The sequence below is a fragment of the Rhinopithecus roxellana genome, chromosome 19 (assembly GCF_007565055.1).
Source record: "Rhinopithecus roxellana isolate Shanxi Qingling chromosome 19, ASM756505v1, whole genome shotgun sequence".
In the NCBI taxonomy this organism is placed as follows: domain Eukaryota; kingdom Metazoa; phylum Chordata; class Mammalia; order Primates; family Cercopithecidae; genus Rhinopithecus; species Rhinopithecus roxellana.
Window position 1 is genome coordinate 6610543 of NC_044567.1, and position 25300 is coordinate 6635842.

The window sequence follows — 25300 nt, forward strand, 5'->3', positions numbered from 1 at the left end:
TTGGGAGGCTGAGGTAGAATGTCATGAACCTGGGAGGCGGAGCTTGCAGTGGGCCGAGATTGCAACACAGCACTCCAGCCTGGGCGGCAGAGCAGGACTCTGTCTCAAAAAAAAAAACAAAAAACAGAATAAAGTTGATTTTTTCCCTTTATCAAAATATCCTTTAATGCTGTTTACATTTTTTTCAATTATGAGAATATTTAAGGAATAATTAGGAAAAATCTAATATTGTACAGCAATTCTACTTCAGGAATAAATCCTAAGGAATCAATCTGATTGATGTATAAAGATTTATGTACAAGGATGTTCATCACTGCAAATTTTTTCTTTTTGAGATGTAGTCTTGCAGTGTCACCCAGGCTGGAATACAATGGTGTGACCTCGGCTCACTGCAAACTGCAAACTCTGCCTCCTGGGTTCAAACGATTCTCCTGCCTCAGCCTCTCAAGTAGCTGGGATTACAGGTGCCGGCCACCACGCCCAGCTAATTTGCATATTTTTAGTAGGGACAGGGTTTCACTATGTTGGCCAGGCTGGTCTCGAACGCCTGACCTTGTGATCCACTCGCCTCAGCCTCCCAAAGTGCTGGGACTACAGGCGTGAGCCACCGTACTCGGCTTTTTTTTTTTTTTTTAAAGAAACGGCGTCTCGCTCTGTCGCCCAGGCTAGAGTGCAGTGGCGTGATCTCGGCTCGCTGCAACCTCCGCCTCCTGGGTTCAAACAATTCTCCTGCCTCAGCCTCCTGAGTTGCTGGGACTACAGCCACATGTCACCAAGCCTGGCTAATTTTTTGTATTTTTAGTAGAGATGGGGTTTCACTGTGTTAGCTAGGATGGTCTCGATCTCCTGAGCTCATGATCCACCCATCTCAGCCTCCCAAAGTGCTGGGATTACAGGCGTGAGCCACCTCGCCCAGTTGTCACCGCAAAATTTATAAGGAAAAACTGGAAGAAAAAAGTTCATTATTGGGAAATTGGCCAAATAAAATATGATGAATACATACAACAGAATTCTATGTAGTTACTTTGAGAAGTTATTTTTTTTTTACTGGTATAAAAGAGGTCTACAATATGCTGAATGTTTAAGGTAATTTTTTAAAAAATCAATTTTTTTGTAAAGATATAAATATCTACATGCACATACAAATTTAGAGAAATGCCCAATAAGTTGTTCAGAAAATGTTAACTGTAGTTAACTCTGTATGGTGGGATTTGGGGTAATTTTTTACTTTTTTCTTCATACTTTTCTATTTTTTTCCAAGAATTATTTTATAATCAGCAAAAGGAAATACTTTTGTTCTGAAAAAATACCATGTTGATTTTTAAATCTCAAGTCTTTTTAAGGATTCAGGAGTGCATTACTCACATTTACTACTAACACCACCAATTAAAGGGCCACACAGGTGCTCCTAATGAGAAGTAATTCCTAACAATATGTCAAAGTGGAGTGCAAGGAACTTCCCTGTTTTTTTTTATTTTTTTTTATTTTTATTTTTTTTATTTTTTTTTTGAGACCGAGTCTCGCTCTGTCACCCGGGCTGCAGTGCAGTGGCCGGATCTCAGCTCACTGCAAGCTCCGCCTCCCGGGTTTACGCCATTCTCCTGCCTCAGCCTCCCGAGTAGCTGGGACTACAGGCGCCCGCCACCGCACCCGGCTAGTTTTTTGTATTTTTTAGTAGAGACGGGGTTTCACCATGTTAGCCAGGATGGTCTCGATCTCCTGACCTCGTGATCCGCCCGTCTCGGCCTCCGAAAGTGCTGGGATTACAGGCTTGAGCCACCGCACCCGGCCTGAAACTTCCCTGTTTTCATGTTGTTTCTTCAAGCCAGCAAGTTTCTGAAATAATTTACCCATAGCTTTCCCTGAAGGGAGTTTCTCACCTATGCAGAAGATGTTTCCATCAGCGGTGGCAGGACAGGTAGCAATGAGTCAAGTCATCACCAAGTTATATTTCAAAGGTGGAGCATCACCACCACCATCATCAGACAACCAAGCGGAGAAGAACTACCACTGCTGTAGCATCTCTGGTCAACAAATTTGACTACTGGGATACACTGAGACCAACATGGTACTCTGTGTCTTTGTGTTGACCAAATGTCAACGTCAAGGGCTCCCACAGCCATTCTACCTCATGTGTTCATCCATGCTCCCACACCTTAGCAAAGATCTGCTTGGAACTTTCTCCACTTCCCAGACACCAACTTCTGAATTTTTCTCAGCCCTCTTATCCCTCTACCAAGAAGGAGAGAAGAGTTAAAATGAGAAAACAAAAAGTGCAAAAGCCCAAGGGAGGACCTAGCTGGGTATACTGGAAGAATAGAAAGAAAGGCAGTATAGCTTGAACATGGTCATCAAAGGAAAACACTAAAAGAAAAAGGCAAGGACCACATCACAGAGATCCGAACAGGTCAGAATACATCTGGGGATGTTATTTTCATAAATGTTGCTGCTCCCATGGTGAATCAATTTTATGCAAATGAAACCTCATCTATTCTTCCAAAACTTGGTACAATAGACCCAACCGCCTGCCTGCTAGGCAGTGTCTCCTAAACATCAATACAACCAAAGCCAAACACTACCTTTTTTCCCAAACCAGCTCCTCCGACAGCTTCATATCTGCTAATGGACAGATCATTCACCCAGGCTTTATATCTCAATGTTATCTTTCATTCTTTGCCTATTGTCCACCTCTGTTACACACAGGCTTCTCAGTCCTTAAACCTCCAACCTACTCATGCTTTCCTAGTGCCACTGACACTATCCTGATTCAAATTAGCACCAATTCTTGTTCAGATTACTAAAGTAGGCTAGTTTCCATATCTCCAGTTCTTTCACCATTAAGTTTGTCCTATATGATGTTATTTAGATACTTTCAAGACCATCAATAAGCAGATGATATAAAACTGTATTACCTCAAGCTCTGATTTCATTTCAAGCTCCACTCATATATCTGCCTACTTAACATATTTATACTTAGCCTCATTCGCATCTCAAATTTAACATGTCTAAAATTGAACTCCTGATTTCTGATCTTCCCTCCAAATTCCACACCTACTCCTCCCATTCCTATCTCCCACCCTCATCTCAGTAAGTGACACGTCTACCCATCCAGTTGCTTCAGCCAGAAACCTGGGAGTCATTCTTGACACTTTCCTCTTCCTCAACCCCCACATTCAATCTATAATTAAATGAATTCTTTCTTTAACATACTTCTCAAATCCATCCACTTCTCTCCATCTCTTCTGTCACTAAGTCCCACCTGCAGATTCTTATTTAAGTGGTATAGGTGCAGCCCAGGCATCAGTAGAAAAAGTTCCCCAGGTGATTCTAACAAACAGCTAAGAGTGAGAACCACTGCTCTACAACATTTGGACTTCCATCAACCTCTCTGACTTCATTTCTACTACTTTCTCTCTTGTTCACTTAACTCCAGCCATGCTGGTCTCCTTGCTGGTTCCTTGAGTATGGCAGGCACATACATACCTTATGGTTTTTGCTATTTCTTTTGTCTAGAGTGCTAGTTCACTCCTTCATCCTCTACAGATATTATTCATATACCTTTGATGTGAGTTAGTGAGGCCTTCCCTAGCCATTCTATCTAAAATCACAACACCTACTCCCACCCCAACATTCCCTATCTATCCCTTTTTCGGGTTGTATTTTTCTCCTTGAAACTTATCACTTTCCAATATACCATATATTTTATTTATCTTGTTTGTTACCTGAACATAAGCTCCATGAGAGTAGGGATTTTTGTCTGTTTTTGTCCCCAGCATCTAGAATAGCATCTGGCACACAGTTGGTACCCAATTAATATTTAATGCCTCAGCAAGGCCTTCCCTGACTCCTCCAACTAAATCTAATCTCCCCATTATTTTCCTTAATAATTTATTCTGGCCAGGTGCGGTGGCTCACGCCTGTAATCCCAGCATTTTGGGAGGCCGAGGTGGGTGGATCACGAGGTCAGGAGATTAAGACCATCCTGGCTAATGGGGAAACCCCATCTCTACTAAAAAATTCAAAAAAATTAGCTGGCCGTGGTGGTGGGTGCCTGTAGTCCCAGCTACTCAGGAGGCTGAGAGGCAGGAGAATGGCATGAACCCAGGAGGCGGAGCTTGCGGGGAGATGAGATTGCCCCACTGCACTCCAGCCTGGGAGACAGAGCAAGACTCCATCTCAAAATAATAATAATAATAATAATTTATTCCTTTCCTTCATTACATTTACAATAATTTATAACTATATTAGCTTGTTGAAGTTCCTTTTCTAGACTACAAATTCTGTGATAGGGGATTTTCTATGAGGCTCACCATCATATAAACTTTGCCTCACTTATACGGCACAGAGTAGCTACTAAAAAGATAGTCAGTAAATCAGTAACAAATAAAATTTGTGAAAGCACACCCTAATCATGTTATTTCTTCAATCAAAAATTTTCAATTTCTCATGCTTTACCACGTTAAACCCAAACTGCTTGGCCATAGTGGAAAACCTTCCATGCTCTGATCCCATTTATTTTCCAGTCTTATCCTCCTTTATTCTATCTTCTGCTTCAGCCACGCTATGCTCTTCATCATTTCCAGTACACACCCTATGCTAACACTGCACTTCCCCACCTCCACATTTTCACTCATGACATTTCTTCTGCCTCAATTCCCTTCCCCATCTATGCCAGTGGAAATTCCAACCTTCAAAATACCCACCCTTCAAAGCTCAGTTCAAATGTAACCTTCACGAAGACAGTCCTGAATCTCACCCCAGCTTCCCCAAAGATCTCTTCCTCTTCTAAGCACCAAAGATATAATACTGGTTTAATCCTCCACTCATTTCAGAACATACCCCTCCCTGACCTTCTATGCTTTTGCTTTTAGTCACTCAGCAGGTATCTGTTAAAAAGAAAAGTCAGTTAACACTACTCCTTTCCCTTCTCTAACATAAAACATATTTAAGCCTAAGCGTGGTGGCTCACGCCTGTAATCCCAGGAGTTTGGGAGGCCAAGGCAGGCGAATCACCTGAAGTCAGGAGTTCAAGACCAGCCTGACCAACATCGAGAAACGCTGTCTCTACTAAAATTACAAAATTAGCTGGGCATGGTGGCGCATGCCTGTAATCCCAGCTACCTGGGAGGCCAAGGCAGGAGAATCACTTGAACAGGAAAGGCAGAGGTTGCGGTGAGTCGAAATCATGCTAGTGCACTCCATCCTGGGCAACAAGAGTGAAACTCCGTCTCAAAAAAAAAAAAAATTAAATTATTGTGGGTAGGGAGGTCTCTTCCTCTTTAGAGAGACCCTTTAATGACCAAAAGATACAAAGCTAGAATGGAGGATTCTCAGTCTAAACTTTCTCTTCTATGCCTTTTCTAGAAAGGCAGGACCTGCCCAAATGCAATTTTTAGAGCTCAGATTTTTGCCCCCCTCAGATTGTGACAGATTTTCAAAATATATTGAAGTGTTTGAAAAAAAAAGTCAAGCTGTATGTACTACTACATGAGACAAATTCCATAAGCTTCATTAAAATGGTTTGCCCTAAGATTATCATATACTTGAAAGACCATCTGGCTGAAAATCCAAACACCATAAACTCTGCTGTTAGAAAATGATAATTCCAGGCCGGGCACAGTGGCTCACGCCTGTAATCCCGGCAATTTGGGAGGCCCAGGCAGGCGGGTCACCTGAGGTCAGGAGTTCGAGACCAGCCTGGCTGACATGGTGAAACCCCATCTCTACTAAAAATACAAAAATTAGCTGGGCACCACCACGTGACAGGCACCTGTAATCCCAGCTATTCGGGAAGTTGAGGCAAGAGAGTCGCTTGAACCTGGAGGCGGAGGTTGCAGTGAGCCAAGATTGTGCCACTGCACTCCAGCCTTGGTGACACAGCAAGACTCTGTCTCAAAAAAAAAAGTAAATGATAATTCCTAGAAAAACATTTCCGTTCAAAAGAAATTTGAAACTTTTTATGATCTTTAAAAATGTCCCATTCATGTTGACATTATGTTCAGTGATGCTAAGTGACTGCACTTACAATCTGGTAAAATTCTATCAGGAAACACCTGTGCTTCAAGTATTGACCTTTGTTTCCCCACCCACAACCTCTCTTAAGGTTGTGATTCTCAAAGTGTGGTCCCAGTAGATTCCTGGAGGTCTCTTTCAAGTAGTCTGTGAAGGCAACATTATTTTCATAACAATACCAAGAAACTGCCTTTTTCATTATGTTGATATTTGTGCTGATAGTACAAAGGCAATAATGGGTAAAACTGCTGGTGCCTTAGCACAGGGCTCCCCAACCCCAGGGCAGCAGACCTTACCGACCCGTGGCTTGTTACGAACCAGGCGCACAGGAGGTGAGTGGTGGACGGGCGAGCAAGTATTACTGCCTGAGTTGTGCCTCCTGTCAGATCAGCCATGGCATTAGATTCTCATAGGAGCCTCAACCCTACTGTGAAATGCAAATGGGAGGGATCTAGGCTGCACGCTCCTTATGAGTTATCTAATACCTGATGATCTGAGGTGCAACAGTTTCATCCCAAAACCAACCCAACTACCAGGTCGTGGAAAAACTGTCTTCCACAAAACCGGTCCATGGGGCCAAAAAAGTTGGGGACCACTGCTAGCATGAGCTATTACTCATCAGCATGAGTAATGACATCGAACTGTGCTATAGTCATTGTCTTTTGCCATCACACATAGGTGATTTTTTAAAAAACAATTGCTTGCACTTAAGAATGTTCTTGATGAAGCAATAAAAATTATTAATTGAATCTAAACCCTTGAGTGTAGGTCTTTTAAATAGTCTGTAATAAAACGGGGAAGTATGCATAAAGCACTTCTGCAAGATACTCAAGTACAATGGGCTGTCTCCAGAAAAAGCACTTGTGACTCTGAGTTGTGAGTTGAACTAGCTGCTTTTTCCATGGAACCCTACTTTTATTTGGAACAAAGAACAAACTGGTTATTTAGACATGAATATTTAGCAGACATTTTCTTGAAAATGGAGTCTGTCACTTTGAGGAAAACAAGTATTTGTTGCCAATGATAAAATCCAGGTTTCTAGTGAAAACCTAGAATTGTAGAAAACTTGTAGCTACTTGACAGCTTCCCAATACTTATAGACTTTGCAGATGAAATGGGTGGTGATAATAACTAATATAGTTTTTTTTGATATTATAAAATGTTTAAACATTTAGAATATCTGCTTAACTCAATTAACAAGTATTTCCCAAAAGACCTCAGCACGATATTCTAAAATCACATATGGGTAAAAGATCCATTCAAGTGCAAGTCAGATTAATGGATTTTAATGTAACAGTAACATCAATATGATTTCAGATTTCATACTGCAACTTAATTTATAAGAAACTAACACTTGTCAAGTTTTGGTGTAGTATCAGAAAAGAATATGCACAATTGTCTGAAAAGGCTGTAAAATACTTCTCCCTTTTCCAACTACATGTTCTTTCAGGCCATATTTTCTTTGGGTACTTCAATCAAAACAAATTATCACATCAGACTGAATAAAAGCAGATATGAAAATCTAGCTGCCTTCCATTAAGCTGGATATTTAAGAGATTTGCAAAAATGTAAAAAAGCCACTCTTCTAATTTTTCAAAAACTTATTTTTTCATAAAAAATATATTATGTATGTTAATGAGATAGGTTTATTATTTTATAGTAACAATTTTTTTTTTTTTTTTTTTTGGAGAAGTAGTCTTGCTCTGTCGCCCAGGCTGGAGCGCAGTGGCCGGATCTCAGCCCACTGTAAGCTCCGCCTCCTGGGTTTACACCATTCTCCTGCTTTAGCCTCCCGAGTAGCTGGGACGACAAGCGCCCGCCACCACGCCTGGCTAGTTTTTTGTATTTTTTTAGTAGAGACGGGGTTTCACCGTGTTAGCCAGGATGGTCTCGATCTCCTGACCTCGTGATCCGCCCACCTCGTGATCCGCCTGTCTCGGTCTTCCAAAGTGCTGGGATTACAGGCTTTAGCCACCGCGCCCGGCCAGTAACAAATATTTTTAAATGTCTTCCATTTTAATATCTAATTTGGTAAATATCAATGTATATAACCCACATAAACAAAAGCTCTTTAGGGTCCTCAAAAATTTTTAACAGTGTAAAAACTCCTGAGAAAACAGTGAGAATCACTGTTCTAAGAAAAATATGCCTCTGATTCCAGCCACTCCCAAAACTGCTCTTTTGTACCAAAATCTTCCCCTTCCTCACCCCCAACTGGAGTTGAAGCTGGGGCAGATATCTGGCCCAGGGGAAAATCAACCTTTCAACTGACCAAATCAGATCTTCCCCAGGAATCTGAATTATGCCTCACGGAGACTAAAGCCTATTTACAGCAGAACACTAGAGTCCGCAAACTCTTGCGGAAGAACCTGCTACTGTTTTGGTTCCAGCCTTTTCTGAGGTTTGGTTGTTCAGCTTTTCCTTAGATTCTGCAACAGCTATTTCCTTTTTCCTTCAGATAAATCTCCCCCAGTTTATGTTTTTTTCAACCCTGCATGTGACATCAGAAACTCTTTTATATGAACTGTTTTGAATACGTTTAATTTCCTTATGATCAAGGAAGCCTTGACACCATAAAACTTCAATGCTTTTACCCAGTCCTTATACAAGACACCAAATTACAATAAGGTTCCCTTCCATTTGAAGATATCCCTATATAAAATCACTCCAACAAAACTAAAAGTTGAATGGAAATTGCAGGCTCATTCAAAACAAGTGATAAGTTACTAGGTAAGGAAGGTGTAATTTTTCTCTTCTTTAGGAAAAGTCCATTATACATCATGTGAGTATATATTGGACAACAAATAGCTTCATTAAAATATGTCAATTTGGGGCTGGGTGCAGTGGCTCATACCTGTAATCCCAGCACTTTGGGAGGCCCAGGCGGGCGGATCACAAGGTCAGGAGATAGAGACTACCCTGGCTAACACAATGAAACCCCATCTCTACTAAAAATACCAAAAAATTAGCCGGGCATGGTGGCAGGCACCTGTAGTCCCAGCTACTGGGGAGGCTGAGGCAGGAGAATGGTGTGAGCCCAGGAGGCGGAGCTTGCAGTGAGCCGAGATGGTGCTACTGCACTCCAGCCTGGCGACAGCAAGACTGTCTCAAAAAAAAAAAAAAAAAAAAAAATACAGACACACACACACACATATACACATACATACACACCAATTTGGCCAGGCGCGATGGCTTATGCCTGTAATCTTAGCACTCTAGGAGACTGAGGCAGGTGGATCACCTGAGGTTAGGAGTTCAAGACCAGCTTGGCCAACATGCTGAAACCGCATCTCTAATAAATTAATAAAAATTAGCCTGGCATGGTGGTGCACACCTCTAGTCCCAGCTACTCAGGAAGCTGAGGCAGGAGAATTGCCTGAACCCAGGAGGCAGAGGTTGCAGTGAGCCGAGATAGAGCCACTACACTCCACCTGGGTGACAGGGCAAGACTCCGTCTCAAAAGTAAATAAATAAATAAAAAATACCAATATGACAGAAAGCCTGAAAAATAAAGAACAAGGGAGTGAGACTTGCCCTATCAAATATAAACAATTATTATAAACCTATGAGAATTAAGGCAGTGCAGTACCAGTACAAGATAGGCCAACAGACCAACGGTATGGAATAGAGAAAATACAGATACAAACTCTCATATATATGGAAACATATTAGTGGCATTATGAAGTTGTAGGGAACAGATGGACTATTCAATAAAGGATGCTCGGCCACTAGACTATCCTTATGGAAACAAAACTGGATCCATACTTCAGGGTTATCTTTATGAAAAAAAATATGATCTGTACTTCACATGAAACATCAAAATAAATTCCAGGTGGATTAGAGACCTAAAGGTAAAAAGCACACTTTAACAACTTTTAGAAGAAAAGATAAGATGAAACCATTACCTCCATATAGGGGAGGATTCCATCATGAAGAGACACACACACACACACACAAAACCATATAGGAACAATATAATAAATCTGATTGCATGAAAATCTAAAACTCAAGGCCGGACACAGTGGCTCACGTCTGTAATCCCAGTATTGTGAAAGGCCGAGGCAAGTGGATCACTTGAGGTCAGGAGTTTGAGTCCAGCCTGGACAACAATGTAAAACCACGTTTCTACTAAAAATAAAAAAACTAGCCAGGTGTGGTGGCAGGCACCTGTAATCCCAGCTACTTGAGAGGCTGAGGCAGGAGAATCATTAAACCTGGCAGGCAGAGGTGGCACTGAGCCAAGATGGCACCACTGCACTCCAGCCTGGGTGACAGAGCAAGATTCCTTCTCAAAAAAAAAAAAAAAAATCTAAAACTCAGTTTGATAAAAGATAAAATTAAGTTTAAAAACAAATTAAAGGGCTGTGCGTGCTGGCTCACGCCTATAATCCCAGTACTTTCAGATGCCAAGGTGGGTGGATAACCTGAGGTCAGGAGTTCGAGACTAGCCTGGCTAACATGGTGAAACACCATCTCTACTAAAAATACAAAAATTAGCCAGGCATGGTGGCACGTGCCTGTAATCCCAGCTACTCGGGACGCTGAGGCAGGAGAATCGCTTGAACCTGGGAGGCAGAGGTTGCAGTGAGCCAAAATCATGTCATTGCATTTTAGCCTAGGTGACAAGAGCAAAATGCAGTCTAAAAACAAAAACAAAAACAACCAAATTAAAACACACCCATTAGAATGGCTACTATTACCAAAAAAAAAAAAAAAATTTTTTAAAACAAAGTAAGTATTGCCCTAAAAGGGATATCCAAAGCCTTAAAAAAAAAAAAAAAAAGCCGGGTGCGGTGGCTCACGCCTGTAATCCCAGCACTCTGGGAGGCCGAGGCAGGCGGATCACTTGAGGTAAGGAGTTCGAGACCAGCCTGGTCAACATGGTAAAACTCTGTCTCTACTAAAATACAAAAATTAGCTGGGCATGGTGGTGCACGCCTGTAATCTCAGCTACTTGGGAGGCTGAGGCAGGAGAATCGCTTGAACCCAGGAAGTGGAGGCTGTAGTGCACCGAGATCACACCACTGCATTCCAGCCTGGGCGACAGAGTAAGACTCCATCTCAAAAACAGAAAGAAAAAAGGAAAGAAAAGAAGAGAAGAAAAAGAAAAAGTGTTAGGCTGCAGAGAGGTTGGCACCTTTGTGAACTGTTGGTGGCAATACAAAATTGTTCAGCCACTATGAAAAACAGTATGAAGTTTCCTCAAAAAATCAGAAATAGAATTACATGATCCACAATTCCACTTCTGGGCATATACCCAAGAGAAATGAAAGCAGGGTCTTGAAAAGATGTTTGTACACTCATGCATCAGTATCAGTATCAGCATTACTCCCAATAGCCAAAAGGTAAAAACAACACAAATGTCTATCAACAGATAAAGCGATAAGCAAAATCTGGAATGGAATATTATTCAGCCTTTAAAAAAAGGAAATCCTAGCACATGCCACAACATGGATGAACCTTGAGGACACTGGGCTAAGCGAAACAAGCCAGTCACAAAATAGACAAACTCTGTAGGATTCCACTTACACTTACACCAGAGTAGTGAAATTCCTAGAGACAGAAAGTAAAAGGGTGGTTCTCAGAGCCTGGGGGAGGGAGGAAACAAGAAGTTGTTTAGTGAGTACAGAGTTTCCGTATTGCAAGACAAAAAAGTTCAAGAGATCTGTTGCACAACAATGTGACTATACTAAACACTACTAACTGTATACTTAAAATGGTTAAGGTGGTAAATTTAACATTAAGGTTTTTACCACAATAAAAATAAGAGATTGTTTATTATGTGTAATAATAAAAAACTGGAAATACCTTATGTTTATTAAACAGGAAACGGATAAATGGTGGTACAGCATATTCTTACAACCAAATACTAAACAGCAGTTAAAATGAACTCAAGTTACATGTATCAACATAAATAAATCTCAAAAATCCATACTAAGCAAAAATATTAAGGTAAAGAATGGTATAGATTGGAGTATATAGTACATATTGGATTATAGCACAGTTAGAACATAATAAACACCAAATTCAGGATAGGTGTTACCTCTAAGGAGGGAGGCAAGAAGAGAACAGGAATACACTAAGGTTTTGCTATTTCATTAATGTTTTATTTACTAGAAAAAGCATCTGGGGGCAAATATAATAAAATGTTAAGATTTTATAAAGCTGGGTGATAAGTATATGCATGGTATTATTCTTTATATTTTCTATATGTTTAAGATATACACATACATTTACATATATACACATATATATTTACATACATATGTTTTGGTTTTTTTTTTTGAGATTTTGAGATGAGTCTTACTCTGTCGCCCAGGTTGGAATGCAGTGGCACAATCTCAGCTCACTGCAACCTCCACCTCCTCCCGGGTTCAAGTGATTCTCCTGCCTCAGTCTCTCAAGTAGCTGGGACTACAGGTGCTCACCACCATGCCTGGATAATTTTTGCATTTTTAGTAGAGATAGGGTTTCACTATGTTGGCCGGGCTGGTCTCGAACTCCTGACCTCAGGTGATCTGCCTGTCTCAGCCTCCCAAAGTCCTGGGATTACAGGCATGAAACACCATGCCCAATCTAAGATCTTTTATAATTAAAAAATTAAGACCAGGCGCAGTGGGTCACAACTGTAATCCCAGCACTTTGGGAGGCTGAGGTGGGCGGATCACTAGGTCAGGAGATGGAGACCATCCCAGCCAACACGGTGAAACCCTGTCTCTACTAAAAATACAAAAATTAGCTAGGCATGGTGGTGTGCGCCTGTAGTCCTAGCTACTCGGGAGGCTTAGGCAGGAGAATCGCTTGGACCCGGGAGGCGGAGGTTGCAGTGAGCCAAGATAACACCACTGCACTCCAGCCTAGCGATAGAGCAAGACTCCGTCTCAAAAAAAAAAAAAAAAAAAAAAATTAAGACAGCATAAAAGATGTTCACCGAAAAACTGTCATTTTTATTTATAGCAAATTTCTACATGGTTATCTGTTTCCAAATATCAAGTAAAGGAATATATAAATCTCAGTTTGAGATGAATGATCACACATACATTTTTCCTGTTACAAATAAATAGATATATAGATAGGGGAGATTAGAGGCTTTCAAAGAACTACTGACATGGCAAGGAGATTTACACTAACAGCTTTTTAGAAAATCAAAAGTCAGGAATAAAGGTCTTCATGGTCAAGAAGGTGTTGCTGGCCGGGCGTGGTGGCTCAAGCCTGTAATCCCAGCACTTTGGGAGGCCCAGACGGGTGGATCACAAGGTCAGAAGATCGAGACCATCCTGGCCAACACAGTGAAACCCCGTCTCTACTAAAAATTACAAAAAAACTAGCTGGGCGAGGTGGCGGGCGCCTGTAGTCCCAGCTACTTGGGAGGCTAAGGCAGGAGAATGGCATGAACCTGGGAGGCGGAGCTTGCAGTAAGCCGAGATCGCGCCACTGCACTCCAGCCTGGGCGACAGAGCGAGCCTCTGTCTCAAAAAAAAAAAAAAAAAAAAAGGAAGGTGTTGCTGTCTGAATGGTTAATTCCCTAAGGTCTATATCCAGCTCTCCCAAAGCTGCATGACCAACTCTGTCATAGAGTACCTAGGCAACTCCTTGCTAGTTCTATTAAAACATGACCATAGTTGGAAGAATGACAGCCCAAGCATTTCCTCAAGAATGTGTACTTTAGAATTTCTTTTTCCTGTAATGGGAGCTTTTCAAAAACAAAAATAAAAGTGGCTACTAGGTCTTATTGGCAAATGTGTCAGAATAGCCTTTCAGAGAGATTCACTATGCCTGAAAACAAACACAAGAAACAGGTGTGCTTCCCTGAATATACAAGCAGGATTTAATTTGGGACCAGTATTGTTATGAAACCAGGTTGAGAATAACCTTGTAAATATGACAAAATGGTAAAAAGCAACTGAAATATGAATTTCACATAAATATCAGACTACTGTTATTGTCTGGCTTTCAGTAACCTGAAATCAGTAAGATTACTCAAATACCACTACATTGTAGAAGTCTAACAAAACATTTTTTGCTAAGACAGGAATTAGTCTACCCCGAAACCCACTTTAGAATGCAGTTCTGCTGTATCTTTCATTTGTATTAACCTTTATTAGTGTGATGAATTTTCACAAAACATGGTGGCTGCCCTGACTTTCCTCCTGAGTCTACAGTACATGACAGAAAGCCACAGGATTCGGCACTGTTCCAGACCCTGAGTTAAGACAGCTAGATATCAGAGTTTATGGCCTATCTGAAATTTTTCCCTAATTAAGAACAATTAGCCTCACTTCTTTTTTATGATGAAAATCTAGTGATAATTTAAAAAATGCGATTACAGCATAATCTTACATAACACTCTGTGTAGAGATGAGGAAAAGGGAAGACATACTTGGGCACAGACGCACAGATGTTTTTATATAATAATAAAACCGCCACATCCCAAAGCTTAGAAACACACAATTTCAACCTCTAAATTTTATTCTGTGTGCCTTTCATCTTAGAAAAAAACAAGTTTGCTCATGAGAGGTGGGGACAAGGGGGTAGTCAATGCTCTCTTCAGATACTGCCTTTCACGAAGAATATTCAAGTCAGGGAAGCTGTGAGTTCTAACATCCAGAATCCAGCAATGCCAGTGACACAGAAGTGAGTCAAACACTAAGTACATCGGGTTAAAATTAAAGCACCTTTAGTTTTTAGATTTTGGTTCCAGAAGCTGCATATGGTAGACAAATAATCTATTAGGTTGGTGCAAAAGTAATTGCGGTTTGTACCATGAATGACAAAACCACAATTACTTTTGCACCAACCTCATAATTTACTGAAAGGGAAAAAAAAGTCATATACATAAAGGTAAGGGTAAGGGTTCTGCATCTAGGAAAGGAAAAATACAAAGTGAGCTAGGAACTTCTTGTGACAGAAAGCAAGGAAGCACTCATAGCCCAAGCTTAAAGGGCTCCCACAGGCCAAATACGGAACAGTGTGAGCATCAGAAAGAATGTAAATGTTGGTAAAACATAGAATAAACTAAAATCCATGACACTAAAACAATGAGAGTGAAAAACTCATTTACCACTATTAGAGATGATACTATACCATTTCCTTACTCAGAAAAGTGTTAAAGAAAAAAATTTAAGAATTTATCCCAATTTTTTAGTAGGAACTATAATTTATGCCAGGCACGGTGGCTCATGCCTGTAATCCCAAGACTTTGGGAATGGGATTCCCAAAATCTGATCACTTGAGGTCAGGAGTTCGAGGCCAGCCTGGCCAATATGGTGAAACCCCATTTCTATTAAAAATACAAAAATTGGCTGAGCATGGTGACTCACACCTGTAATCTCAGCACTTTGGGAGGCCAAGGCAGGCGGATCACAAGGTCAGGAGATTGGGACCATCCTGGCCAACACAGTGAAACCTTGTCTCTACTAAAAATACAAAAAATTAGCCGAGTGTGGTGGCGGGCACCTGTAATCCCAGCTAATTGGGAGGTTGAGGCACAAGAATCACTTGAACCCAGGAGGCAGAGGTTGCAGTGAGCCATGATCACTCCACTGCACTCCAGCCTGGGAGACAGAGCAAGAAACACACGATTTCAACACACAATTTCAATTTTTTTGAGACTCCATCTCAAAAAAAACAAAAAACAAAAAAGAATTATAATTTATTCCCAACTGGTGAGGAAAATCCTTACAGAAGATTGAAAGCTAATCAGTGTAAAAGAAATGACAGACTCAGAAAAATCACTATTTCCAAAAACCAATGAATTAACTGATTTACACAAAGATCATCATAATGAGGTGAAATGTTGCTGGAGAAGTGTAATAGTACAATGCCAAAGTAGCACCACTCCACAGATAACTTACTAATTATAAAGGGGCAAAAATGTCTTTACAACAAAGGAGTCTGGTATTTATCACCTTAAATGATGAAACAAACTCAGCATCATTAATAGTGGGACAGTATGATGACATCATGTTTCTCCTCCTATGATGCAGTGAGGAGCAGAGAAACACGTACAAAGTAGTCTCATAAAAAATGTTTAACGATAATCTAATCAGACCTTTAGAACTCAATATCTGTTTATGAAACTATGAGGAAATAACCAGAAAATTCCAGAAGTGATATATTCTACAAGACAAACAGCTCAGGCTCTTTAAAAACCAGTATCATGAGGCCAGGCATGGTGGCTCACACTTGTAATCCCAGCACTTTGGGAGGCTGAGGCAGGCGGATCACGTGAATTCAGGAGTTTGAGACTGGCCTGGCCAACATGGTGACACCCCGTGTCTACTAAAAATGCAAAACTTAGCCAGGTCCACATGGTGGTGGGCACCTGTAATCCCAGCTCCTCAGGAGGCTGAGGCAGGAGGATTGCTTGAACCCTGGAGGCAAAGGTTGCAGTGAGCCAAGATCGCGCCACTGCACTCCAGCCTAGGCGACAGTGAAACTTCATCTCAGAAAAAAAAAAAAAAACCAGTATCATGTGGCTTCTAAACTGTTCTCGATTTAAAGAGACTAAAAAGACATGTTTGGAGGAAAAAAAGAAGTGTCATCTTCAAGATAACTGAGCAAATCTGAACATGAATTGGATATTAGATGGTATTAGAGAATTACTGTTAATTGCCTTAACTGTGACAAGTATTATAAGCTTTAAGAAGATACATCTAAAGTATTTTAGGGTAAAGTGTCCTGATGTTTGCAATACAAAAATGTATATATTTAAATATATGTGCATATACATAAAGTAAATATAGCAAAATGTGAACAACTGTTGAATCTAAGTGATATATATAAAGATGTTAACTGTACTATTCTTTCCATTTTTTTGTATGTCTAAAATTTTTCACTTAAACCATTATAGAAAAAAAAAAAAAGGGCTCCAAATGCACTTCCTCCAGGAAGGCCTCCCAAATGAACTCTCCTCTAACCCTTAATCATGTCTTCACAAGGTCCTCTCAGCATGGAACATAGTGTATTACTGTTACAGTTTTGTTTTCTAATTGTTCTCTTATTATTTCCTATATTCAGTAGGTGTGGCTTTACAACAAGATTATGTCTTTGGGCCAGGCGTGGTGGCTCAAGCTTGTAATCCCAGCACTTTGGGAGGCCGAGGTGGGCGGATCATCTGAGGTCGGGAGTTCGAGACCAGCCTGACCAACATGGAGAAATCCCGTCTCTACTAAAAATACAAAATTAGCCAGGCATGGTGTTGCATGCCTGTAATCCCAGCTACTCAGGAAGGCTGAGGCAGGAGAATAGCTTGAACCAGGAAGGCGGGAGGTTGCGGTGAGTCAAGATTGCGCCACTGTACTCCAGTCTGGGCAACAAGAGCGAAACTCAGTCTCAAAAAAAATAATAATAATAATAAATAAATAAATAAAAAGATTACATCTCTGGTTTTGGCATCAGGGTAAGACTGGCCTCAGAATGAGTTTAAGAAGTATTCCCTTCTCTTCAACTTTTTAGAATAGTTTGAGTAGAACTGGTATTAGTTCTTCTTTAAATGTTTGGTAGAATTCAGCGATGAAGCTGTCAGGTCCTGGGCTTTTTCTTTGATGGGAGACTTTTTATTACTGCTTCAATCTTGATACTCACTATTATTGATCAGTTCAGGTTTTCTATTTCTTCATGGTTCAATCTTGGTAGACTACATGTGTCCAGAAAGTTATCCATTTCTTCTAGGTTTTCCAACAAGACTGTAAGCTCTCTTCAGGCACAGACATATTTAATTCTTTTCTACTTCTTTGAAGCTCATAGTGAAGTATTCTGCAATCAGCAGACTTAAAAAATGCTAGTACCAGTATTCTGTACCAAGACGGCAGACCTCAACTAACTAGATTAGCTTTTCAATTTCTCACCAGAATAAGAGCAGTTCACTTGGATGAACAATTTAAAGTTACAGTTATCAAAAGGAGATCATAAATCATTTACAGGCTTACAGAATTACAGAGAAACTAGCATCTAGGAGTTAAAGGAAGAAACTGGAATATAGGTTTTTTTATGTCTTCCTAGCATTGTCATGGATTTGCTATTATCCAGACATATGACTTTATTCTCATGACATTATTTTTCAAACAAAATCCTCCATGACCCCTCCCCAATGTGCAAAACAGTGAGGTATTTATACATAACTCTTCAGTGCAGTGAAGCTTAACAAACTACATAATGAACTTTAAAATCTTAGATAAAAGACGGCACAAATATCAAAAATTTTGATAATAGTGTTGGTGAGAAAACAGGCAGACTCACACTGCTGGCAGGAATATAAATTCATACAACCTCTGTGGAAAGCATTTAGTAATATCTAACAACACTACAAATGCACACCCATTGATCCAGCACGTCCACTAGGAATTTAAACCAACAGACACTCATGTACACATAATAAGTACATACAAGGAATTAACTGTATCACTGGAAACAACCTAAATGTCCAGTAAGTGTTGGCTGAATGATGGTACATCTACACAATGGAATTATCTGCCATCTTTCAAAAAGGAAGAGGGACTGTATTTACTACATGGAATGATCACCAAGATAAATAGAGAAAAGCGAAGTGCAAAATAAGCATAGTGTCTTATTGCATAAAACAAACAAAAACAAAAAATGTGAAGATATATAGGTGTATATGCTTGTAAAAGGATATACTGTCTCTGGATGAATAAACAAGATTGCTGCCTTTGGGAAAGGGAACTCATGGATAAAGACGATGGTAAGAAAAGAAAGACTTCACTCTCTGTGTACCTTTTGAATTTTGTTTCATATGTATGTACATGTGTTTCCCATTTTAAAGAGTGATTTTTTTAAAAAAGGCTCTGCACCAGTACGAATTATTTAACAATATTCATCTTAATTTAAAAGCATTGCATGCCATCAAAATTTTAAATGAGGCTTCGGTGAATTCAACTAGACAAAATGTTTCTAGAAAAAATCAGGCCCGGCGCGGTGGCTCGCACCTGTAATCCAGCACTTTGGGAGGCCAAGGCGGGGGTGGATCACTTGAGGTCAGGAGTTTGAGACCAGCTTGGCCAACATGGCAAAACCTCGTCTCTACAAAAAGTACAAAAATTAGCCAGGCATGGTGGCACTCATCTGTAATCCCAGCTACTCAGGAGGCTGAGGCAGGAGAATCACTTGAACCCAGGAGGCGAAGGCTGCAGTGAGCCGAGATCACACCACTGCACTCCAGCCTGGGTGACAGAACAAGACTTCATCTCAAAAAAAAAAAAAAAAAAAAAAGAGGAAAAAAGAAAAAACTGAAGCATCCTAATGGCTGAAACCTACTGAGAAGAAAGATGGACACTTACTACAATAGTTTCACTTCTAGATATTACCAGAACCTATCCTATCCTAAGTATGGACATAGGGAACAGTAAACATCTCCAAATACCAAATTAGCTCCTATGAAGAGCTCTAAAAGGAGAGATCAACAAAGTACCAAATGGATACCAACTGCCCCAACCCTAAGTGTGGGGTAGTCTTACAATAACTTCTACTCCTCAGGAAAAAAAGGAAAAAAGGAAAAAAAGATGAGTTTCCAGCTCTTTCCCAGGAAGATATATGCACCCCAAATTCCTCTGCTCCCTGTGTGTCATCTCTTGGTTCTAACTGTAACCATGGCAAAAGGAAACAGCACAAAAGACAGCTGAACCCTGTAAGGGCCAGGGTTAAAAGGGGAAGTGAAAAATACATATACTTTAAGGCCCAAGAACAAACGGTTTTGGAGGCAGCCAAAAAAGCCTTGAGAGAAGAACATCAAAGAATACAAACTAAAGAGAATTGAAAGTAAGGTCCCTTCCCAGTTATCCAGCTAGGAGACTAGGATTGGCAAGGAGAACTGAAAAACACAAAAAATGCCCCTCCTTTCGCACTCCCCTCCCCACAACAATTTAGCTATTCATTTCAATGTTATCTAGAAAACCTTTTGCTATTAAGAGCTTATCTTTTCTTCTCTCTGTTTTGATGGCAGAGGTAAGCAGCAGCAAAGTATCCCAAAACAGGGTCACATAAAATCGCCAACTGAAAACCCAGGTCCTAGACCACTGAAATACTATTGTTCTTCAGAGTTCGTTATTTACATTTCTTTTTGTTATCTGCCAACGTGAAAGAAACATCACATTACTTAAAACCTCCACTGAATAAGTTATTGTCCACCAACAGTTTCAGATTGCCTTTGTTTTCACGTCACAGAGCACCAATAAGGTACAGATAAAATTAAAAGTGCTAAGGAAGATTAAATAAAAAGGCACATAGGTCACACAAAGTAAGAGGGCTGGTAGGTGAGATTCCTGATGTCTTGATTTATAGTTAGGACCCTAAGCTTTATACTGAGTGTGTCCTTTATCTCTGTCTTATCTAGTTCTGAGAATCAAGAATTTTACTAAAATGAAATGCCTTAGTTTCTTTTATGACCCTTAGTCTTCTTTAGCAAAGCTTCCAAAATCCCCTGCCAGGACAAGTGATGGAATGGAGCACCTACTCCTAAATTTAGGGTAAGTTGGTACTAAAAGGTACAAGCACGACGATGGAGTATAGAAATGGAAAAGTAATCCTACAACTAGAAGATGCAGTGACAGTTTCAAAAGAAGGGTCAGTGTGGGACACGCTGGCTCTGGGACGCGTTTGTAGCCTGGGAGTCTCTAGGGCAACACCAGATGAGAATAGTGCTTTGTCCGTAAGTCTTTCACATAATTTAAATTCTCCCTTTTGGGCAGGAGCAACAGGCTCATTATCTGGCAGCATGTCTAGCCCACAGCCTGGGAAGAAGGCGGACTCGTGCTCCACCGGCTCTTTATCCCGCAGGTCCCTGCAACACCACGATGCGCATGCGCCCCGGGGGCAGCTAAGAAGCACCCCGAGCGCGTTCACACTCGCGCATGCGCAGTCACCCATCTCGCCGCAGGCGACAGCTCACTATTTGGCAAGGGGGATGGGGCTGGGAAATGATGGGGGGGCGCTGAAGGCAGGGGGCGCGTTTGTGTCTCCTGAATGCTTGAGATAGGGAGAAGGGACGGCTGATTCGGCTTTGGCATTCGCAGGCCACGTAAATCGGGTGTAGGAAATGGGACTGAGGAGAGTATATGTGTGTGCTGGGGGGTGGGGGGGCAGTGGGGGTCAGTCACCTCTTCAGGGAGGTGCCCCCCCACTCCGACAGGACAACCCCCTCCCTCGACTCTCCTCCCCCCACTCACCTGAGAGCGGCGGCGACAGCTGCTGGTCCCCGTCCCCCTGCGCTCGCCTCATACTGTCCGCAACATCCGGGACCTGCGGGACCGCCGATACACAAATACACACACACTCGGAGCGCGCACACTCACACACACACACCGACACACACCGGCCGGGGCGTCATGGCGTCAGCACGTCGACGCAGCCAGCGCGTACCGCCGGGCCCCACCCCGCGCGGCCTCCTCCCCTTCACTCCCTTCTCTTCCCCTCCCCTCCCTGGGTTTCCCTGCTCCTCCTCCCTCGTCCTTAAGACTCCGCCTATCTTCCCTAGTGCGCATGCGTCTCGGGGCCAAGCCCGGGCCCGGGGATATGAGTGGAAGGAGGGGCCTGAGTAAAAAGAGGCGGGAACTTGGAGGGGGTCGCGTGCGGGGCGTGGGAGGCCGCGCCGAGGTGCGAGGACCAAATAGAGGCGTAGCAAGCCAAGGGTGGGAGTGGGCAGCGTAACAATTAGAGGCATTTCACAACAGCCATTTAGGTCTGCAAGCAGTTTATGGAGTACCAACCACTGTTATATGTATTAACTCATTTTTTAAAAGCCAGCCCTGTTAGTAAAATATTTTTTGGACTTTATGATGATGCTAGAGACCCTTTTAGGTAACTCAAAATTTAGCACTTAGAAACAAAAACAAGGACTATCCTTTCAGGGAAAGGTAGGAGATACAGGTGATCTAGGCATGCTGGCTCACGCCTGTAATCCTAGCACTTTGGGAGGCCGAGGTGGGTGGATCACTTGAGGTCAGGAGTTCGAGACCAGCCTGGCCAACATGGCAAAACCCCATCTCTACTAAAAATATAAAAATTAGCCAGGTGTGGCCAGGCGCAGTGGCTCACGCCTGTAATCCCAGCACTTTGGGAGGCCAAGGGGGGCAGATCACAAGGTCAGGAGATTGAGACCATCTTGGCTAACACGGTGAAACCCTGTCTCTACTAAAAATACAAAAAATTAGCCGGGCGTGGTGGTGGGCACCTGTAGTCCCAGCTACTCGGGAGGTTGAGGCAGGAGAATAGCATGAATCCAGGAGGCTGAGCTTAGAGTCAGCCAAGATCACACCACTGCACTCCAGCCTGAGCGACAGAGGGAGACTCCATCTCAATCAATCAATCAATCAATAAAAGGAAGCTAATTCAGTGACAATTTGTTGCCTTGGACACCTGAGTTCCCTGTCGGCTTCACATTTTAGCCCCAATGGGCCATAAGTGATTCCTGAGTTGAGTAAAAGAAAAGGCCTCAGATCACCTTGGCCCTTGGAGAAAAAAAGTTGTCTCGGCGTTAGAGTAATAATGTTAGTGTTGTGTATTAGTTGTTATGATTCTTTTAGCTCAGACTTTTAAAAAATTATTCTTGAGCTGGGCACACTGGCTCACGCCTGTAATCCCAACACTTTGGGAGGCTGAGGTGGGAGGATCCCTTGAGCCCAGGAGTTGGAAACCAGCCCGAGCAACAAAGCAAGATTCCGTTCTACAAAAAAATTAGCCAAGTGTGGTGGTACCTGCCTGTAGTCCCAGCTACTCAGGAGGCTGAGGCAGGAGGATCCCTCAAGCCCAGGACTTTAAGGTTACAGTGAGCTGATTGTGCCACTGCACTCCAAAGTGGGCAACAGAGTAATACCTTGTCTTAAAAAAAAAATTATTACTACGTTGTGTCTGTAATCCCAGTACTTTGGGAGGCTCGGGTAGGAGTATCACATCAGTTGAGTCTAGGAGTTCAAGACTGCAGTAAGCCATGATCATGCCACTGTGCTGAGCAACAAAGTGATATCCTGTCTGTAAAAAAAAAAAAAAAAAGAAAAGAAAAAGAAAAAAAAAGAAAAAGTTTTTTTTTTTTTTTTGAGACGGAGTCTCGCTCTGCCACCCAGGCTGGAGTGCAGTGGCTGGATCTCAGCTCACTGCAAGCTCCGCCTCCCAGGTTTACGCCATTCTCCTGCCTCAGCCTCCCAAGTAGCTGGGACTACAGGCGCCCGCCACATCGCCTGGCTAGTTTTTGTGTGTTTTTTAGTAGAGACGGCGGTTTCACCGTGTTAGCCAGGATGGTCTCGATCTCCTGACCTCGTGATCCGCCCGTCTCAGCCTCCCAAAGTGCTGGGATTACAGGCTTGAGCCACCGCGCCCGGCAAGAAAAAGTTTTTAATATTCTTACTGAATGAAGCCAAATAATCCAGAGTGGTCATTTTCCCTCTTTCTTGCTGGAATGGTATCATTACACACACACGCACGCACGCACGCACGCACACATAGCATTGGATACGAGAGCAACCCAATGAACCTGTAGATCGGGAGGTGACAGTGTGGGCCCTGCTTTGGGAACAGCTTCCGGGAGCCCTGCTGTCTCCCAGGCCTATGTGACTGTCTCTAGGAGACAGTGCTCACTGTCTCCTGCCACATGCATCCTGGTGCCAGGTGGCTGGTGAGTCTGTTCAGTCGGGAAGTCTGGGAGCCCATGAGCAAAACCCCAGGGGTTTGGGGGAAAAAAAAAAGCCCCTGACAGTGCCAGGCTGTCTTCCACTTTCAAATACAGAAGCAAGCCGTACAATCTCACAGTTTAAAATTTCCTAGGAATCACGGACAAAACATTCCAGACTCCTAGAGTTTACACAACTGATTTTTCAGTCAGAATGATCAAGAAATGTAGATCCTAAATTCTACAATGACTATACCTGCCCCACTGCAAAACAAAAAGAGCCTGTGTCACCTATTAGGCAGATGCTTGAAACTTTCCAGTTAGATTTCACTTATCAGTCGGGTGCGGTGACAGCACTTTGGGAGGCCAAGGCGGGCGCATCACTTGAGGTCAGGAGTTCGAGACCAGCCTGGCCAACATGGTGAAACCCTGTCTCTACTAAAAATACGAAAATTAGCCCAGCATCGTGGCACACACCTGTAATCCCAGCTACTCAGGAGGCTGAGATAGGAGAATCACTTGAATCTGGGAGGCAGAGGTTGCAGTAAGCAAAGATCATGCCACTGCACGCCAGCCTGGATGACATAGCAAGACTGCCTCAAAAAAAAAAAAAAAAAAAAAAGAGAGAGATTTAACTTATTGTTATCAACAAACATGATTCCTTTAGCTGAAGCCAGCAAGGTTTTTGGTCCCTGTGAAAATTCAGAATGCCCTAGAAATAATCCAGTAACCAGTAACAAGTAACTGGTTCCTGGTGTCACTGAGGTTGCTCAATTAGCTATTCTCTTGACTTCAGAGTTCACACAAAAGCAGAGAAAAAAGAAAAGGGGTACTCTTTGCAGGAAGGAGCATGGAAGTGGGGAACAGGGTGCGGGAAAAGGAAACTGGATGCATGGACAACCTACTGTAGCTCCCTCACATTTGGAGCTAATTGTAACAGCTTCGCCAGACTCTATCCAGGACCTGGAAGGGGACTCCTCGGGGAAAGTGAGTCTGTGCCAACAGCTTGTCCAAGCTGGGCCTGAATCCCCAGTGATCTGGAAGGATATGAGAGGTCTTATCCCATCTGTAGCCTGGTGCAATGAAGCTCCTATTATACTGTGGGGACCATGCCTCCCACCTGAGATGTGATCCTATCAGCCTCTGTACAAAGGACTTTGATTTGGTGTGGAACTGATTAAACGATTGTAGATGTCCTTGGAAGCACTGTGTGGAAGAATTTTAAACAGCTTCTCCTTTTTAATATGCACTTCCTCTTCGGTTTTAATTATTTTGTTCCTACATTTTCCCTTTCAATTTACTAAAATCTAGAAATGTAATTAGAGCAGAGGCTGGGCTCAGAGAAAGCTGCCAGGATTTCTACAGCATGATTAAATATACCAGGCATCCCTTTAGTGTGGGACTGAAAAATAGGATTCTCATTATTATCTTTCCCTTATCCAGGAAAGAATCGGCACCACATACAGATACGGATTTATTGAAAATGCAGCACTAATTAAAAACTCACCCAGCCTCTTGACGAGGTTTGGGTAACAAAAAAAAAAAAAAGTGTAGTTATTTAATTATTTCCTCCATTTAATGTTTTGTTGCTGTAATGACAACAAGCAAGAAGCGCTTCTTGTTCTTCTTTCCTCAAAATAAAATTCTTGTCTCCTCCTGAGGGACTTAATG

At 42.1% G+C, this 25300-nt stretch overlaps 1 protein-coding gene across 4 annotated transcripts in view; it reads right to left on the reverse strand.

Moving 5' to 3' along the window:
- Window positions 1–21459, reverse strand: part of SPOP (speckle type BTB/POZ protein) — an 85115-nt gene extending 63656 nt beyond the window's left edge. The window contains exons 1-2 of one of the 4 annotated variants that reach the window (XM_030923456.1): window positions 21195–21358; window positions 11548–11600 (exon numbers count right to left, since the gene is read on the reverse strand). The gene's annotated coding sequence lies outside the window, so the exon portion shown is untranslated. Of the gene's footprint in view, window positions 1–11541; window positions 11601–21194 lie in introns of all 4 variants that reach the window. The other 3 variants (XM_030923455.1, XM_010360005.2, XM_010360014.2) reach the window with 3 other exon arrangements.
- Between the last annotated feature and the right edge of the window lie 3841 nt (window positions 21460–25300).